This window comes from Colias croceus, chromosome 25 (assembly GCF_905220415.1).
Source record: "Colias croceus chromosome 25, ilColCroc2.1".
Lineage (NCBI taxonomy): Eukaryota > Metazoa > Arthropoda > Insecta > Lepidoptera > Pieridae > Colias > Colias croceus.
Window position 1 is genome coordinate 2747600 of NC_059561.1, and position 21729 is coordinate 2769328.

The window sequence follows — 21729 nt, forward strand, 5'->3', positions numbered from 1 at the left end:
TGTTAATTGATTGTTATTGCAAATAGCCTTAAATAACAGATATAATTATTCTTCATATTAAACACAAAATTACTTCCATATTGCTGTATTACTAGTGGCTCGTCCTGGCTCTACGCGCACAAACTTTTTTCCAAATTTAAAGAAAACGAAGAGATAAATTCTACAAACCAAAAATAATTAAATTCCGTTCAGCCGTGCTTGAGTTATATCTTATCCGACTTATTCATATAATTTAATTATGAATGTTAAAGAAATAAATACTTCCTAGTTCCTATCATCTTATTTTACATTTCAAGCATAAGAAATATATCTAGAAAGAATATAATCTGTCAGTAACTGAACCTGTAAAAGCTGTTATTGAATAAAAAATGATGCAGGTAATAATGCATCATACGCAGCGGAAACCTCTGGATATATAATATTACTAGCGGTCCGCCCCGGCTTCGCCCATGGTACCTACATGTTTACGTTTTTTTTTCATAAAAACTATCCTATATCTCTCAAGTTGGATCGAACTGCACATGGTGTGCGAATTTTATTATAATCGGTTAAGTGGTGTAGGAGTCCATTGAGGACAAACATTGTGACACGAGATTTATATATATATTAGAGAATATTAAGATATATGTATATTATGTCATTGATATATGCATTACATACATTCATAATATTAGGTATGTACCCGATAAAAAACTATGTTTTCGGTTTTAACAGTTTTTAAAAACAGTCAGCTTCAAATATGTATTTTATATACCTATTTAAAAAGACGTGCATGTTTCCACGGGAATTAGGCCACACTGCTGCATTCAGCATATTATCATACTTGAGAAATATTTTCATAAACACACACAAGTTGATTTGCATTTTCATTGCAAATCAACAAACGCGAATAGCCGGTATCGCCTGTGGTAGGTACATAGTATGTTTATAAACTAAAGCTTTCAGAGATCATGTACAACAGTGAAAGATTTTTTTCAAATCGTTCTCTAAGTTCCTAAGATTAGCGAGTTCAAACAAACAAACTATTCAGTTTTATTGTATTTTAGTCTAAAATGAGATAATGATGACTACCAGACCTACTAAAGTAGAAAGTAGAAGAGTTCTACTAAAGTAGAAGAAATTAATTAAAATTAATACTTAGTAATTTGATGTTTTATATTAATACTAAAAAATAATTTAAATGCTTATAATTTAATTATTTGTGCTACTGAACAGAATAACATGAAATTTGATAAGTATGGAAAAATGTGAATGTAATTTAGGCAACCTTTCTATTTTTTACGGTATGTTATTTCATACGTCGGATATGTCAAAAACCGCAGGTTATTATTATGTCATACGATTTTATATAGATAAAAATCTATAGATTTAGGCCTATAGATATAATATTGAATGTTTTATTTTACAGTTATTTATGGAGATTGCTAGAGTTTTTCTACTCTAAAATAATTGATAGTGTAGCTTAGTGACGATAAATACATTTTTTTAAATTTCCATAAATACCTATATAGCTGACTTCCGAAAGAAATAGGTACTTTGGTGAACCAAAAAGCAAGAAATTGAATCAACAGTGATATAAAAGTAGAAGCTTTGACTTTTCAAATACTAACAATAATTTTAAAATCGATTTCAAAGCGTGTAATCTGTAGGTACGTGCTCAATTTTTATTTTGATTAAAAAAAATACATTTCCTTTTTTTATGAACCATTAGGTACTCTGAATGATTCAGACGTTAACATATTTATAAAAATCATGGGTACCTAATTCACTACCTACACATTTTAACGGCGATATAATTATTGCATCAATAGGTATATATAGTAAATTTTACAAGCGCATTGTTTTTACTTAAAAAAAATTTGCTGCTCCGCGCGGTTTCACCCCCGTAGCTCCACTCCTGTTGTTCGTAGCGTGATGATATATAGCCTATAACCTTCCTCGATAAATGGGCTATCTAACACCGAAAGAATTTTTCAAATTGGACCAGTAGCAGAGATTAGCGCGTTCAAACAAACAAACAAACAAACTCCCAAGCTTTATAATATTACTTATAATAAAACCCGTAAAAGTCGAACGCCCCCTCTTACAAACTGCTCGTGCTGTCAATCTGATTGCATAAGTTTTCTTTATATAATTAAAATCATTTACAAAAATATGCACATATATGATATTCAGTGCACAACAACATTCACTTCACACGAAGAGCATAAATTATTTCCAACATACAGTTTAATTTTTGCAAATACGTAGGCCGTAGCACAAACAGAGAAATTAATCAAACACAAACATGGCAAGATTATGATAATTTATTCGTCTGAAACAAAACGATTCGACTGTTTCATCTGTTTGTTAATTGATTCAGGAACCAAGCTTTTCATATCTATTTGTGGTCGATAATTTTTATATGAAGGATTGATAAAATAAAACTTTATAAATATAAATTTATAAAGAATAGAGCCTTAAATAGAGCGTTCACGAGTGGCTGAGTTGGTCAGGCATCCGCCCCGGAATGACGCGAAAGGATGCGCGTTCGAGTCCCGCCTCGTGATCGAATTTTTTCTATACTTTATAAATTTATATTTATAAAGCATTTGAATGCCATAAAACCAAAAATATAAATTCAAAATAAAACTTTATAAAAATACCATCTGAATGATCTGATATTATGACATCATCTATATAAGGATCAACTATGATCTATATACTATCAACTATTGTTCATAAATTTTATGCTTATGTATGTTAATCTTAGTAGTTAATTTAAAAGTAAATAAAAGTGGAACTCGTGAATGGTGTGCTTTATTTCGAAATCTAAACAATATGATATCTGTAATACCATTGTTTAATCTGTAGAATCTATTTTTATAATATTAGTAAAAATAATATAAAACTTCTTGTTATATTATAAATTACTAGCTTTCCACCCGCGGCTTCGTCCGCTTTGTTTACTCACCGCATCTTCCTCGAGAATGACTCTATCTATAAAAAACCTGTGGCGTAGTTTTGAAGATCTAAGCATACAGACACACAAACGGTGGAAATTAAAACAAAAGACATTGGTCTGACATCCACGTTCGACGTGACTGAAGCCGCGCGCTCAAAGTAGTCTAACATGACCTGTGGGACCATGGCGGTCCTATGCAAATTATCTGTGTAATAATAAAGGAACATAATCATTTTTTAAGGTATTTATTCTATGGCTGAATTAAATGATATCATTATCATCATCAATAAATAAATAATCATCTCCTATTTTAAGGAATAACTATCATAAGTATTTAACAGACAATATTATTTTGTATACAATTTTACAAACATGTAAAATACCTATAGTCTGAAAAAAATATATATAAGTTGTAATCTAAACTGGAGACAAACACACTAATTACAATATCGAATGCAGAAATAAACATAGCCATGCTACAGCTTATTCAATTATAAGCACGGAAACAATTTCCGATTTCTCGTTTGCTGAGTTTGCTTCCTAACCACATTCAATGAAAAATCCCAGTATTTTTTTAATTCAAATTTAATAATATTTTATTCAAATAAGCTTAAAATAAACAAGCAAAAAGTATTAGGTATGAAAGATGAAATAACTAATGCTCTGAAACGGATTGACCGATTTTAATGCTGTTTTTTATTTGGTAGCTCCATGGACGAATATAAATGGTAGCTCTGATTATAGGTTGTAAATTATTTTCATATTCGAATAGATTTATTAGGTCAGTGAGATTGTAAACATTTGATGCGTGACAAACGAAGCATTAATAAACGTAGTTGATAGCTCGTCAATCATCCATGACTAGGAAACCTGTTAACAAATACTTATCTATATATATAAAACTCAAAGGTGACTGATATAGTGATCTATCAACGCACAGCCCAAACCACTGGACGTATCGGGCTGAAATTTGGTATGCAGGTAGATGTTAGGACGTAGGCATCCGCTAAGAAAGGATTTCCCGAAATTCTTGCGGGAACGGGGAAAAACGGGGATGCACGTACAAAGTCGTGGGCGGAAGCTAGTCTACACTAATATTATAAAGAGGAAAACTTTGTTTGTTTGATTGTTAATGAATAGGCTCATAAACTACTGGACCGATTTTAAAAATTCTTTCACCATTCGAAAGCTACATTATCCACGAGTAATATAGGTTATAATATACTTGCGTGATAATATTATTATCACGCTAAGACTAACAGGAGCGGCGCCACGAGGGTGAAACCGCGCGGCACAGCTAGTGTTAAATATACCTATCAATAATTATTCTGTAATCTATACATATTATAATAAATCTGTAGAAGGGTCAATTCTGTACATTGAAAATATTGAAAAAATAACTAGCAGGGGGTGTTACTGGATCGATACCAAACCCAAATATGTGATTAAAAAAATTTTTGTCTGTCTGTCTGTCTGTCTGTCTGTCTGTCTGTCTGTATGTGAAGACATCACGTGAAAACTACCGGTTCGATTTCGATGAAACTTGGTATAATTATACCTTATTATCCTGGGCGTAAAATAGGATACTTTTTATCCTGGAAAAATACGTAGAAAAAAAATTAATCTCAATTTTTCAGTTATCCAAAGACGTTGTTCTGTAGTAGGTACCGCGAACACACGTTGCGCGTTGCGTATTATTATAGACCTAGCCGTATTTGGGTCCAATAGATATTTATAAGATGTCATTGTCCGAGTTACTCAAAATGGAGAAATAAACCATCCACGCAAAGACCGACATCCGCGCGGGCGGAGTCGCGGGCGGAAGCTAGTAATATATAAATCTTTAAAACTTCGCAACGGATTTTGATGCGGTTTTTTTTAATAGAGTGATCAAGAGGAATGTTTTAGTATATAATTTATTAGGTTTTAGACAAAGCAGGCGAAGCCGCGGGTGGTAAGCTAGTTTAATAATAATTATGTAGTTGCAAATAACCTCAAATAATTTAGAAATTTAAGATTTTAACGTATTTAAACGCGATTTATTCTTTATAAGTAATAATATTGTTATCCCCAAATTATTATCCCGACGTTTCACACACTTTGCAGCGAGCGTGGTCACCCGCCCGTCACGGGGAGAGTATAAGATGTTATTATACGTCTTGACGGTCATTCAAAAATGAAAAATGTTTGTGAATTTAATAGGTAGCTAATTATTTTTTATATCAAACACGAGTACTAAAGATTTTCCAATCATGTATTCAATGAAAATAGCGATTGGCTTTAATAATAATTAATTTGTCTATTCTTTGGGAATGGAATGAGATTGACTATATAATTAAATGGCGGCTTTTAATACACAAGATAAACATTGAAGCAAGTAAAAAATAACTCTCAGAGAAAGTTCTATTCAACACAAAGGTAGTTAGGAGTTACTCTGAATGTGATTAAAATAACGGAAAAAAAGCAATATGTTTTGTTTTACTTACACAGTTTTTCACAAAAATGTATCGGTACTAATTTTATAAATCACACAAAAAGTGACAATACCTAATATAATATGAATTGTAATAAATACCTTTTAGGATCATTTTTCAGAAACAATTAAACATGGTGAAAAGAAAATTATATTAGTTACTTAGCATCTAATATACATAATATTATGTAGGTACTACTAGTTGCGCCCTGTAGTTTCATCTGCGTTCCTTATTACATCGGCTATCTGTGAAAGTCCCATAAAAATCGGTCCAGCCGTTCCATAGATTATAGCCAGAACAAACAGACAAATAAAAATTGTAAAAGTTACCTAGGTACCATTTTAGTATGTACATGCATGCATGTGTATATGCATTTGGTAAAAAGCGTTTAATTAAATATCACAAACAGATATAAGTATATTAAGAAGAGCTGGAACGTCAACACATTTACACATTGCACATGTTAGGCCGGGAGATACTGACACAAAATTTCGGGTCATTTGTAACAGGATGGCGGTCTAGAGGGTTCTTACTTATCCGACGAGTGTGACTTACGCCCACGCGACTAGTCCGCCGGTACCAGCGTTCTGACCATCATTTTTCTTTTTGTCATTGCGTAATAAGACCTCTGTAGAACCGCCATTCTGTTACAAATGACCCGAAATTTTGTGTCAGTATCTCCCGGCCTATGTATGTGTCATATTTTGCAATTGTTTATAAATACAGGGTGATGTTATTGGTGTAGTACGAATATCTAAAAATCTATGAAGCATTTTGTGATACAGTAAATGGAAGAATTATAGACTATTTTACAGTATTTAATAAAATCATTTAATTTTTTGTTCATTTTCATTAGAAATGTCAATTTTTCTCACCAAGGTGGAAATTTGGATGATAAGGATCTTGTTAGAAAAATATAAATTTTGACTAAAATCGGCATTTTTTTTTTCAAAAATTAAATTACTAATTAATAATCAGAGTTATCACCAATTACATTAATTTACAAACGATATCGGTTGTTCTTACTTAAAATTGAATACCAATGTCTTATTGCGGTATGTGTTCTTTGGAAGTGTTCGTAAAGTTGTTGATCCGTAATTAAATTTTGCGGACAATCTTTTAGAGCGCTTAGTTGTGACATATCCTAAGCATATTTAATAGAATTAAAAGACGAGTGAATATCCAGAATAAAACACAATACCTATTCTTTATGACATTATTTAAAAAAAATACGCCAAACTATACACAATTTTTACTTGATGCAATCCTCAAAGATCATGGACATAGTGTATTGCGCCTTCCACCATACCATCCAGAACTCAACCCAATAGAGTTACTATGGGGCATAATTAAAGGGAAAGTAGCATCACAAAATGTGAACTTTAACTTGAAAACTGTGGAAGAATTATTTAGAAAGGAAGCAAATGCTATTAGTCTGGATATGTTTAGTGACGTTTGGAGAAAGACGCGAAAACATGAGGAAAAATATATTCAATTAGAACCAAAAGTATATAATTACACTGACTCATTTATATAATAACATTAAGAAATTCCGACGGCGAAACATCGAGTTCTTCGAGCGATGAAAGTTTCAGTGAAGTAGAAGATTACGATTATGATTAAATAGATTCTTCTTCTTCTCTATAGATACTGCTTTCTGAATTGGTGGTAAATGTTAAAACTGTTAAACTGTTATGACGATTCAAAAGTGCTTCTAGAAGAAGTCTAATTGTATAAATGTTTGAGTTTGAGTTTAAAACCAATAGTGTGAAAATTATACAATAAACATGTTACACGTTAGCGCGTATTGGTAGGTATTACGTACTTACTACAAATATAATATTTCTTAGATATTTTTACTCGACCAAAGTCAGGACAAGACTGCTCTGCAACTGCAGAAGACGTCCGTAATTTAAATCATTATCAAAACAACCATCCGTGTGTTGGGACTTGGGAGTGAGCGCACGTGTTATTTGTTTTGTTTTTATGACCTGAAATTTAATTATTATTTGATAATTGAATGATTATTAATACTTTTATCCAATTGATTATTTTTAGAATAAATAATTAAGTTCATCAATTGATTTACTTTTAAATTATAATTTTACAGGTAAATTGTGAGAGCTTTCATAATTATATTTGCATATATTTATTTACAACGCACCCATTTTACAATTCAAGTCTAAAATGAAACTAGAGTCGCATTTATTTTTGAACATACTGTAAGTGAAATTGCATAAGTGTGAGTACTGTGAACATGCCAGCTTTCCTTAATTGACCTGTACCGCAATTTTATTATCGGTATAGATTTAGAAGAACACTAAGCATAAGTATTTTAACTCTTTTTTTTTTTTTTTTTTTTTTTTTTTTTTTTTTTTTTTTTTTTTTTTTTTTTTTTTTTTTTTTTACGTGAGGAAATTCTTCATGAATACCGGCTGCTTCGGGGGCAGCAGCACGGTTATGTCAGACTTCTACTGACTAAAACCTCACGGTGGCCTACTTTCGCGCAGGTAAAGAGGGGATCCCGGGATCTCCGGTAGGAACGCTCACGGTACCCCTCGCGCGCCTGCCATTGGCAATCCACTCGCATGTAGTCGCGGACTACCCTACGCGCATGCCTAACACTACGACAGACTGCAGCCACAACAGTCTGTCGCCCTCCTCACGTTGCCTATTGAATGTGCGCAGCCCCCGCCGCACACACTCTGCAACGATAAAGGCAAGAGCTCGTCGGGTCTACTAAGTGACCCGACGTCCCCTGCGGCGTGCTCTGCGACGCACGGGATTCCTACGCTCCCGGTCGCGCTCAGCACTTTCTTTCTGTGACATCACTGCATCACAGAAAGACAGCACTGCCATCCACACGTCCTCTCTTTCACACATGGCACCAACTACGATCGGAAGTGAAAGGTCTGATCCAACCATAGCACGTAGTGCATCGCGTTCCGCTGTCCACGCTGGACACGACTCTAAGGTGTGCTGAGCCGTGTCCTCCTCACAGTCACAATGGTGACAAGCAGCATTTGGCTGTTTTCCTATTCGACACAGATACTTACCGAAGCAACCATGCCCCGTCAGAATCTGTGTCGTGCGGAATGAGAGCGAGCCGTGGCGCCTAGTCATCCATTCCTGAAATACAGGCAAAATGGCATGGATAGACATCATGCCATATTGCGCGTTCGCTAGCCGTCTGGCCCATGCCTCCGTTGCCTGTCTTCGGAGTCTGGCCCTACGCCTGTCCATGTCTCTTGGAGATATGCTCCGATGCATGCCTACTTCTTCTCGCCAGTGGAACATGGCTGAAAGAATCTCCGCTTCCAAGTCCCAGGGGAGACATCTAGCAAGTAAGCAGGCTGCGTCATAAGAGACTGTACGGTATGCCCGGGCGACTCTGATCGCCATCATCCTCTGAGGCTTACGTAAGAGGCTGATATTTCGGCTCGTCAGCGAATCAGCCCAGACAGGAGCTCCATAAAGAGCCATCGACCGCACAATCCCCTCATACAGCTTGCGACATGATTCATTCGGTCCCCTAATATTCGGCAGTAAACCACTGAGAGCGCCCGCTACTCTAAGAAGTTTGGGCGCCAGACACTTAAAATGCGGATAGAAGGTCCATTTGCCATCCAACATGAGTCCGAGATACCTCATCGACGGCTGGATGGCAATGGACACACCTCCCACATTTAAACAAAACCCAGGTGGAGGACCTCGTCGTGAACCACGGAAACATATGGCTTCCGATTTAGATGGAGCAACCTCTAGACCTATTTGACGGATCCGTGCGATTACCTGGGCTGTTCCAGTCTCAGCCAGCAAGACTGCCTCAGCAAAAGTCTTCGCTCCAGCAGTTATCAGAGTGTCGTCGGCATAACATGTCACCTCAGTACCCTCGACATTGGTACCTCGCAGCACCCAATCATAACCAATGTTCCACAGAAGTGGTCCCAAAACCGACCCCTGTGGAACACCACATGTGATTGCTCGGCGCTGCCAGCCAAGCCTCCCAGGATATTCAACCCACCTCTCAGATAAGTACGATTCCACGATATGGCACAGGTAAGGAGGCACCCCGTGAAACCGTAATGCTTCCCTGATCGTAGCCCAGGGAAGGGTGTTGAATGCGTTTGCTATATCCAAAGACACCGCGATGACGAACTTGCCACGGCAAACTGCTTGCTCCACTATATTCTTAACACGCAATATTGCGTGGAGAGTCGAGCGCCGCCTCCTGAAACCAAACTGGCAGTCGGCTAGATCGGGACCAACACCCTCCAAGTGCTGAATCAGCCGACCAGCAATTACTCGCTCGAAAAGCTTGCTTACTTCGTCCAATAAGACTATTGGCCTGTATGCCGAAGGAGAGTCCATTGGACGGCCTTCTTTTCGTAGCAACACAAGCCTTCCTATCTTCCATTGGCGTGGGAAAGTACCGTCAAGAAGACATTGAGTAAAGAGTTTCTTCAGTCTTCCACCCAACCAATCCATTGTCATTACCAGTACTCTTCCGGGTACACCGTCAGGACCAGGGGCTGTATTCTTACCCCGAAGTCGTATCAGTGCCTTATGAAACTCTGTTTCCGTAACAGTTGGCACATCGGTAAGATGTTGCGCTGACAACGGCTGAGCCATTACAGGCGGCACAACTGCAGCATCCCCGATTGGAAACAGGGTCCCCACTACTCTATCCAGGAACTCAGGCTCCAACGTCCTCGTCAATGGTGGACCCCTGGGGCGCAACTTGCACAGCGCCAACCTGTACGGCCTGCCCCATGGATCCCTAGAAAGAGATTCTAAGAAATCTTCCCGGGCTTTTGCCTTTGCCCTCTCAATGGCTCTCTTCAATTCGTTAATCGCCTCGCGATATTCTGCATAGCGCTGATTCTCCAACTCCCTATCACGGAAGCGGCGTCGACGTAACCGGCTGTATCGGCGCCTGGCCCTAACGCAGGCGCTACGCAGTGTTGTGAGATTCTCAGACCACCAGTAAACCTGCCTCTTGGGAGGCAGAGATCTGACCCGGGGCATGGCTGCATCACAAACTTCTGAGAGGGCCTGGCGAAACCACTCAGTCTCAGCCTCAACATCAACAGCCTCTATTTGCGGTGACGCCCAGGCCAGAACGATCGCTGCGGCCTGCAATGCTTCGCGATCAAGACGCTTTAATGCCCACCGTGGACCTTCTCCCGAACAGGCAATCCGGCTTTGACCGGTTTGGGGCATTTGAGCAACGGAGACGTCAAACCGGATATATCGGTGGTCAGACAGTGTCTCTACGTCCTCAAGTACCCTCCAGCCCTGAACGCTGCTAGCCAACGTGGCCGACGCAAGTGTAATGTCTACGATAGATCCACCTTGTTGACGTACACACGTATTTACGGAGCCCTGATTCATAACTACCAAACCAACAGCTACTATCCACTCATCCAAAAGTGTTCCACGTGCACTAGTTACTGGAGAGCCCCATGTCGCAGACTTTGCGTTGAGGTCTCCAGCCAGCAACACTCGACGGTAGTTGTTTTGTCTTATAATAGCCTCCAACTCCAGTAGATAGTCCTCGAATTCTGATAGTGGCCTGTTGGGAGAGAAATACCCTCCAATGATGAGCGTTTCACCCAGTAAAACCGCAACCCAACCATGACCTTTAATAGTTCTTCCAAGAGGTGGGGTGTCTTCAGGCATTTTCACCACAATGGCTACGAGGCCATCACAATCTCCTAACCAGTCATCCCGATTTGGAATAAAATATGGCTCCGCAACAACTGCAACGTGCACCAACCACTGCGCCATGCTCTGAACCAGGAGGTCCTGAGCTCTAGCACAGTGGTTGATATTCGCTTGCAAACATCGTAGAGCCATCTTAAGTGGGATGTTCTATTTCCATCTCCGCATCCAGCTGCTGTGGTTGTACCGCAGGTACAGCTGAACGATGCCGCATTTTTTTGGATGCCCCACACGCTCTGCTACCAATAGAATGGTTGGCGGATATGCCAGATGAGGCGCAAAGAGTACAGTGTGGCACTGCCAAACAGTCTCTTGCTTTATGCCCCAGTTCACCGCACCGGTAACATTGAGCACCTCGATCGACTTCTGATTTACAGTGTTCTCGGACGTGTCCCACTTCTAGGCATTTGAAACAACGCCTTTTCCTTCGTTCAAGAAGCTGAACCCGTGCCGACACCCAACCAATCAGTAACTTTCCTTCACTTGAAAGTTTTTTGGCCACCGCTATAGGGCATCTCACCCATACCGTTCCTGTACCTGACCGACCGCGTCGGATGGAACCTATTTTGATCATCTCTGGAGGACAACTAGCCGTCTTAACAATGGCAGCAGTCACTTCTTCAGAAGAGGTCGAATCATCCAACCCGGAAATGCGCAGTTCAGCACATTTCATCGGTCGGGTGATCCGCACCTCTAATTCGTTCAGTATGTCCTTAAACTTATTGGCCAGTAGATCAGCCTTCTCCTCATTAGCAACGCCAGGAATCTCAATAATAGCGGCTCCTGTAGCGGCACGCTTGAAGCGGACAGACTCGATTCCAAGACTACTTAGATCAATTCTTTTTTTCGCTTCAGAAATGATCTGAGCGTATGTCAAACCTCTGTCTACACCCTCGGAAAGCAGCGTTAAAACTATGGCTGCAGACCTTGGGGGACGCAGCTTTGCAGCTTTTTGCCGTGTAGACTGTGCGGTAGTCTTCTTAACCTGCTGACTTCTCTGGATGGTTTTACCTCCTTTGACAACTGTAGCCCAACTTTCTTTCCTAAGGGTATCAGTAACAGGAACCAGACGATGCTCATCTGCTGAAATAGGTGCTTGAGCAACCGTCTTATTCCCATTGCCTCCTTTCTTCCTCTTTCTCTTCTTTTTAGAATGGGATGTAGATGCTACGCCAGAACCTTGCAATTGTGCTTGGGCATCAGACGAATCCCTTGACTTCTTAGATTTTTTCTTCTCCTGAGACTTTTCATTACTTGGATTAGCTTTCGCTGTTCCTTCTTTTCTCCTCTTGTCCGCTGCAAGCGGTGGTCTGACGCGGGTTTCCGGCAAGAGTCGAGACTCAACGGCTTCAAAGCGTGCATTGACTAATTCTCCAAATTGGACCATAAGTCTACGCTCGCGTTCACCATCGTCCCGTTTCGCTTCTTCACGCAATGCCGCCATTTCTTTACGAAGTTCAGCTAACTCAGAAAACATGCGGGCATTCATTGCCTCCGCTCTTTCGTACTTCTCTTTCATGAGTCTTAGCTCCTCATTTTTCGAATCTAATTCCCGTTCCAACCTTGCAGTCTCCTCGGAAGCAGTTACGCGATGAACTCTTTCACCTAGGTCCCTCAAACCAGCTACTACCTCCTTAAGACTTTTCCTGAAAGTCCCTTTAATATTTCTTGACTTGACTTCGACATTGTTAACCATGGAAGCCAAATGTAAGATCAAGTTTCTAATGCCATGAGACATTTCACCAGTTTCCACCTCAATAATGGAGGACGTGTCACTCAGGCAAGAAGCTCTAGCTAGGTGATAATCCTCAACAAGCTTCGCCGCTTCACTTTCAGCACATTCTTCCGCCTCTTTTCGCTGCTCTCCATGCTTGGCTACCAATTTCTTAGTGGCCCTACTAAGACCAACACTTCTTATAGAAGAAGTTGGATATCTTTGCCTTCCCCTTGTCTTAGGTACTTTGGGCAACGGAGCAGCTGACTTATCGCTAGGAGAGTCAGAGTTGTAAATACTCCCCTCAGGTGACCGTATCCTCTTTTCACGTATGGGTTTCCTCTGTGTTCTTGGGATACCCGTACTATTATTATAGCTCAACTTGCCCGTTGAGCTCAGGCTCATCGCAGAGTCTTCCATTAACGACTCAAGCCGCGATTCCGCCTCTAAACTTCTCTCCAATCTAACAACACAGCGACCAATTGCCCCCTCAGATACGATTGGGCTGAGTGTGTCCACAGTTGCCGCAGAGGCATCTGTCGACACACCACGGGATTCTCCAGCTACACTGGTACCCGCCTGAGTAGTTTGGTTATTGTTCGCTTTTTCCATCATTCTTCCTCCCCTCTCTCTTCATGGACGCCTAGGAACCGGGCTCTCCCCGGCCATACACACCATCAGCGACGTCCCAACCTTAGTGTTAGGGTCTATTTTTTAGTGAGGTTGGACTTCCTCTTGGTCCTGTAAGACCTCCGTATCCCTAAAAATAGGCGTTAACGGGTTGGCCGACGTTGACCAAAATCTGACCAGTGAGGTTTGTGACTCTCACCAGTCCGCCGCCCATGACCGCAAGCCTTGCAGGCCTGCCATACTACGAGCACGAAGCTCCTCTGGGCAGTAGAAGCCCCAAACACGCGCCAGAGCGCTAGTGCATCTCCTGTCCCCTCTTCACATAAGAGGGATACCGAGAGCAGTCCACTCGGTCCAATTAGCTTCACTCAAGATGCTGGATTGCATCCCAAGTTACTGAGCCCCCCCGCCGCGACAAGGCCTGGACCCGGGAGGGAAGTATTTTAACTCTATTTAAGCTTATATCGCTCAAGACAAGTTAACAGTTTGAACTTTGATTGCACATAAATACATTTTATTTGACTTTAATTAAGGGTGTAGATTCACTTTCTCGTGGAATCGTAGTCGTATACACATTAGTAATAAGTTACGGGTAAACTATTACGTTTGTACACTTGCATCTTGACTAGAAAGAATAAAAATAATAGTTTAATCACAAGTTTAATTCATTATATTATGAGAAGATATTTTCAGAAACGAACGAAAATGGTAGGTATGACGGTCACAATTTAAAAAAAATCATGTAGGTATAATTAAGACGTCAACGTAGGCGAAAACTGGAACTCATAATTTTTTAATCTATACTAATTTGTTTGTTTGAACGCGCTAATCTCAGGAACTACTTGTCCAATTTGAAAAATTCTTTCGGTGTTAGATAGCCCATTTATCGAGGAAGACTACCTATATAGGCAATATATCATCACGCTAAGACCAACAGGAGCGGAGCAATGCGGGTGAAACCGCGGAGCACAGCTAGTTTATAATAATTCTATGGAATGTAAGATCAAACACGAGAAAATAGCACAGTTATTTCATTACATATTATGTAAGTACATCTAAACAGACATTTGCAATTCGCCGGCCCATTAGCATCCACCTGTAGCAAAAATCATTACATTTGTGCATTAATCGTAATAGTGCAGTACATTCCTTTGAGATTTCACTTTCATTTTCATTTAATCACGTTCAAACTAGATTCTTACGCTCCGGATAGTTATACATCAAACTACATGACTACCAAATGATCCTGGATTGTGAAATACTAGCTGTAACCCGCGAGTTCCCCCGCAACAGAAAAATATAACAGTTAACTAACTACTACATAATAATATCTAAGAGTATATTATTTTTTACGATGTTTCTACTCTATACTACTTTGTGTGTAATACCTACATGTTTTCATCTTGCTACATACGTACCTAGGTAATTGTTTATTAGATAGCAATCAGTAGCCTATAGGTAGGAATTATTGGGTCCAATGCGAGTTGGTAGATCAAAACATTAGATAATAATATCTTATATTTTTATTTCCTAACTAGCTTTCCACCCGCGGCATCGCCCGCGCAGTCAAAGAAAAACCCGCATAGTTCCCGTTCCCGTGGGATTTCCGGGATAAAATAAAACCTATGTCCTTTCTCGGGTATCAAAATATCTCTATACCAAATTTCATGCAAATTGGTTCAGTAGTTAAGGCGTGATTGAGTAACAGACAGACAGACAGTGTTACTTTCGCATTTATAATATTAGTATGGATTTTTTCAGAAGCTTATCTATTGAGCCATCACTTCATAGGCAAAAAAAGAAGAAAAGCCACCAATTCTCTTCAAAAAAACTCAGGTAAATAGGTACATTACATTTCGTTCAGTGAGTTGTTACTTGTTATCAAAACATCTAATTTTGATAATAAATAATTATGGTTATTATAATAAATTGAACAAATTGCTTAATCACAACAAGCGTTCCAAGATTGTATCTCTTGCAATAATTATCACCATATTGTGAAACGGTTTGTTATAATAAAGATAAAGGAGAGTGTTACGATAAACTAGATATAAATCTCTACATCACTTATAATAATTTTACCCAGTCATTACAGTAAAAGTATACCGATGTTATCTTTCAGATACCTTACCTAACTTTTGCATCTTTTATTTCCTTCTTAGTTCTTATATAAAAGAAAAAAAATAGAGTTAGCAGAAACAGAGCCGTTGTGGATGTGCGACTTTTCGTCTATAATAGTATATGTGAAAGAAGAAAAAAATAATGAAATCAATTGTAATTATTACCTTTGAAATAAACGTAGGCGACAGAAAGTTGTCATGCTTTGATCATTATACCTAAATCCATACTAATATTATAAATGCGAAAGTAACTCTGTCTGTCTGTCTGTCTGTTACTCAATCACGCCTAAACTACTGAACCAATTTTCATGAAATTTGGTATGGGGATATTTTGATACCCACGAAAGGACATAGGCTACTTTTTATCCCGGAAAAATGACGCAATCCCGGAAATCCCACGGGAAAGGGAACTATGCGGGTTTTTCTTTGACTGCGCGGGCGAAGCCGCGGGCGGAAACCTAGTACTTTATAAATACATTTTTGAAGAAGTTGAAAGGGTTGCGTAATGATGTGTTTATTTTTTCGTAATATACTTCCAGAGATAGGTATTATGTAGGTATAATTAAAAAATCAAGTTTAAACACTGTATCGGAATCAAGTTCTATCATGCCATAATATTATGTCGAGTGAAAGCAATGAAACCCTTTCATTTTTCTTACCTACCTAATTATTATGAACGCCTTGTATTTTCAGTCATTAATTCCAACGCAACTTAGCTGTAGAAAGGAATGTTAGTGCATTGAAAACGGCACTAAATTGTATGGTGCATTGGACATGAACAGAACTTTGTATGGTATAGATCTGAATACAGAATGATGCTTTATCGGCCAAATTTTTTAGCGATCTGGCATCCAAAATTATAATAGACTAGCTGGTGCGTTGTGCGCGGGCTGCAAGCAGCCCGCGAGCTCCTTTTGCCCCAGGGTTGAAGCAATAGGGCAGTCATTTGAAAATGCATCTAAATTCCCCGTCAATTTATTATTATCTCCTAACAGCGATTCCATAGTCAGTCGGTAACGCTTATAAATTCCCCATTCAAGTATTTTCCACTCCAGGAGGCTCCACCTTCGAGGGAGCGTAGTGCGCGAGCTGCAAGCAGCTCGCGGCTCATCCCAGGGCAGAAATCTTCAGTCATTTGAAAATGCATTCGAATTTCCTTTCCATTTGTAACATCTGCTAACAGCGATTCTACAGTCAGTCGAAACTGCTTATAAATTACTTATTCAAATGTTGTTAAATTTTTGAAACGTCTTATCGATAGCGGGCAGTGACTTTTCATAATAAACTGTTCAAGAGTTAACCTAACACGCTCGTCGCTTCGCTCCTCGCTACCTATTTGAATATTATTTAGGCCGGCCGCTGCCCCGACTCGCTCGCTTCGCTCGCTTGGCTCGTGCGATAGGTAGTTCAAAAGTTAACCTAACACGCTCGTCGCTTCGCTCCTCGCTACCTATTTGAATATTTAGGCCGGCCGCTGCCGTGACTCGCTCGCTTCGCTCGCATGGCTCGTGTGGTAGTTCAAAAGTTAACCTTACACGCTCGTCGCTTCGCTCCTCGCTACCTAAATTGCTTATAAATTACTTATTCAAATATTGGTAAAATTTTTGAAACGTCTTATCGATAGCGGGCAGTGACTTTTCATAATAAACTGTTCAAGAGTTAACCTAACACGCTCGTGGCTTCGCTCCTCGCTACCTATTTGAATATTTAGGCCAGCCGCTGCCGCAACTCGCTCGCTTCGCTCGCTTGGCTCGTGCGGTAGGTAGTTTATAAGTTAACCTAACACGCTCGTCGCTTCGCTCCTCGCTACCTATTTGAATATTTAGGCCGGCCGTTGACGCGACTCGCTCGCTTCGCTCGCTTGGCTCGTGCGATAGGTAGTTCATAAGTTAATAAATATTTTCTACTCCGGGAGGCTGTCAACCCGCGGGCAGCAAGCAGCCCGCGGCGCCGTCCTTTGCCGTTGCTATTCAATCACCCTTCCTACTATGGATATTTCCATACAAAATTTTCGAAAAAAAAAATTTCGCATTTTACCAAAAAAATTTATATGCCTGGAAGCGGACCAGGTTTTGAAGTATTTTTTACTTCGGCGACCCCGACCTACCTGTCACCGGTTCAGAGAGCCGTTGAATTTCGTGATGTATGGAAAATGGAAACCGGGGGTCGGAGAGAAATTCTGAGTATGCAGTTTTGTAAATCTGGCCGATTAAAGCACAGAAGTCAATTTTCAGACCGATCGTAAAGTAACCGGCGCCACCATCTTGCTTTGAAAAATTGGCCATTTTTGAAAAAAAAATTGCGTCCAATTTGAAATTTCTCGATTGCCCTGGTAGCGCCCCATCTTCCTGATCATTTTTTAGTTCTACACCCCCCACCTATCTCGCGCCGTTTCAGAGAGCCGTCGAATTTCGCGTTGTATGAAACTCGGAAACCAGCAGTGATAATTCAATTATGAGTATGCCAACTTAATGTGCGGCTCGATTAAAGCCCCTGTGCCAAGTTTCAGCCCGATCGGACCAGCGATGGCCATTTTAGCATTTGTATGGCGGCGGCCATTTTTTCCGCCATTTTGAATTTTTTTCACTATTTGTGGTAATTGCTCGAGGTCTACTACAAGTTTAGTTTGAGCACCCCAGATGTAGCTGCTACCGTTTGCGCGGGCCGTTGACCGTCTTCGCGAAATGTGGGAAAGTTTAAGATTTCGGATTTTTCTGGATATCCTGGGAGCTGGGCGAGTACGAATGCGTCATTGGTGTATTTCACCATTGCACCACCTCGTCTAAATTTACGTTTTTATGTTTGCGCCAAAAATGGAAAAATTCCAAAATCGAGCGTCCCACTATGGCTCCCTGGTAGCGTCCCAGGGTGGTGATCATTTTTAGTTCCGACACCCCCCACCCAACTCGCACCGTTTCCGCGGGCCGTTGGATTTTCCAATGTATGAAAGTCGGAAACGGGGGCCCGGAGCCACTCGAACGGGGCACCGATCGATTCGCCGGCTCGAACAGAGCACGTGTGCCAAATTTGAGACGTAAGGATTCATAAACGGCGATTTTGGCAAAGTACGGCGGCCATCTTGTTTTCGCGAAAATCCCCATTTTCCCACCACCCCTGGTAATCGCCACCAGTTCTGAGCATTTTTTGTTCAGACACCCCCCCTCCAGGTGGCACCGTTTTTGCGCACCTCCAGGGGTCCACTCTCTTGTCCAGGGTGTTGGAGATGTCAATATTTTTCCGGTGGTCACTCGGCGCACCTCTACACGATCACGTCGAAATCCCCCCCACTTTCCACGTAGTTTCCGAGAAACCCGATGTCAGTGAGTCAGTGAGTCAGTGGTAGTGTAGCTTTATATATTATAATAAGTATCGTAAAACTAGTCGCGAATAGAATCTTTGAATATAATATTACTTTTTTGTGTTTGTTTTCGGGTTCCGTACCAAAAGGGTAAATCGGGATCCTATTACCTACTGAGAAGTCACTGTCTAATTTATATTTTTGGTTTTATGGCATTCAAATGCTTTATAAATATTCATTTATAAAGAATAGAAAAAATTCGATCACGAGGCGGGACTCGAACCCGCATCCTTTCGCGCCATTCCGGTGCGGATGCCTGACCAACTCAGCCACTCGTGACCCGAGGAGTAAGTACTTGGTTCATAGTGGTAAGTATTTGGTACATAGTGGTAAGTACTTGGTACGTAGTGGTAAGTACTCGGTACGTAGTGGTAAGTACTTGGTACGTAATGGTAAGTACTTGGTACGTAGTGGTAAGTACTTGGTACGTAATGGTAAGTACTTGGTACGTAATGGTAAGTACTTGGTACGTAGTGGTAAGTACATATAACATAATGGTAAGTACTTGGTACGTAGTGGTAAGTACTTGATATGTAATGGTAAGTACTTGGTACGTAATGGTAAGTACTTGGTATGTAATGGTAAGTACTTGGTACGTAGTGGTAAGTACTTGGTACGTAGTGGTAAGTACTTGGTACATAATGGTAAGTACTTGGTACGTAATGGTAAGTACTTGGTACGTAATGGTAAGTACTTGGTACGTAATGGTAAGTACTTGGTACGTAGTGGTAAGTACTTGGTACGTAATGGTAAGTACTTGGTACGTAGTGGTAAGTACTTGGTACATAATGGTAAGTACTTGGTACGTAATGGTAAGTACTTGGTACGTAATGGTAAGTACTTGGTACGTTATGGTAAGTAGTTGGTACGTAATGGTAAGTACTTGGTACGTAGTGGTAAGTACTAGGTACGTAGTGGTAAGTACTTGGTACGTAGTGGTAAGTACTTGGTACATAATGGTAAGTACTTGGTACGTAATGGTAAGTACTTGGTACGTTATGGTAAGTACTAGGTACGTAGTGGTTAGTACTTGATACGTAATGGTAAGTACTTGTTACGTAATGGTAAGTAGTTGGTACGTAATGGTAAGTACTTGGTACGTAGTGGTAAGTACTTGGTACGTAATGGTAAGTACTTGGTACGTAATGGTAAGTACTTGGTATGTAATGGTAAGTACTTGGTACGTAATGGTAAGTACTTGGTACGTAATGGTAAGTACTTGGTACGTAGTGGTAAGTACTTGGTACGTAATGGTAAGTACTTGGTACGTAGTGGTAAATTCTTGGTACGTAATGGTAAGTACTTGGTACGTAATGGTAAGTACTTGGTACGTAATGGTAAGTACTTGGTACGTAGTGGTAAGTACTTGGTACGTAATGGTAAGTACTTGGTACGTAGTGGTAAGTACTTGGTACGTAATGGTAAGTACTTGGTACGTAATGGTAAGTACTTGGTACATAGTGGTTAGTACTTGGTACGTAGTGGTAAGTACTTGGTACATAATGGTAAGTACTTGGTACGTAATGGTAAGTACTTGGTACGTAGTGGTAAGTACTTGGTACATATAACATAATGGTAAGTACTTGGTACGTAGTGGTAAGTACTTGGTATGTAATGGTAAGTACTTGGTACGTTATGGTAAGTACTAGGTACGTAGTGGTAAGTACTTGATACGTAGTGGTAAGTACTTGGTACATAATGGTAAGTACTTGGTACGTAATGGTAAGTACTTGGTACGTAATGGTAAGTACTTGGTACGTTATGGTAAGTAGTTGGTACGTAATGGTAAGTACTTGGTACGTAGTGGTAAGTACTAGGTACGTAGTGGTAAGTACTTGGTACGTAGTGGTAAGTACTTGGTACATAATGGTAAGTACTTGGTACGTAATGGTAAGTACTTGGTACGTTATGGTAAGTACTAGGTACGTAGTGGTTAGTACTTGATACGTAATGGTAAGTACTTGTTACGTAATGGTAAGTAGTTGGTACGTAATGGTAAGTACTTGGTACGTAGTGGTAAGTACTTGGTACGTAGTGATAAGTACTTGGTAATATGTAATGGTAAGTACTTGGTACGTAATTGTAAGTACTTGGTACGTAGTGGTAAGTACTTGGTACATATAACATAATGGTAAATACTTGGTACGTAGTGGTAAGTACTTGGTAATTGGTATGTAATGGTAAGTACTTTGTACGTAATGGTAAGTACTTGGTACGTAATGGTAAGTACTTGTTACATTATGGTAAGTACTTGGTACGTCGTGGTAAGTACTTGGTACGTAGTGGTAAGTACTTGGTACGTAATGGTAAGTACTTGTTACGTAATGGTAAGTACTTGGTACATAATGGTAAGTACTTGGTACGTAATGGTAAGTACTTGGTATGTAATGGTAAGTACTTGGTACGTAATGGTAAGTACTTGGTACGTAATGGTAAGTACTTGGTACGTAGTGGTAAGTACTTGGTACGTAATGGTAAGTACTTGGTACGTAGTGGTAAATTCTTGGTAAGTAATGGTAAGTACTTGGTACGTAATGGTAAGTACTTGGTACGTAATGGTAAGTACTTGGTACGTAGTGGTAAGTACTTGGTACGTAATGGTAAGTACTTGGTACGTAGTGGTAAGTACTTGGTACGTAATGGTAAGTACTTGGTACGTAATGGTAAGTACTTGGTACATAGTAGTAAGTACTTGGTACATAGTAATAAGTACTAGAATACGATTTTGATAAAATTCGCCAATTTTACTCTGGATGATGTGCTAA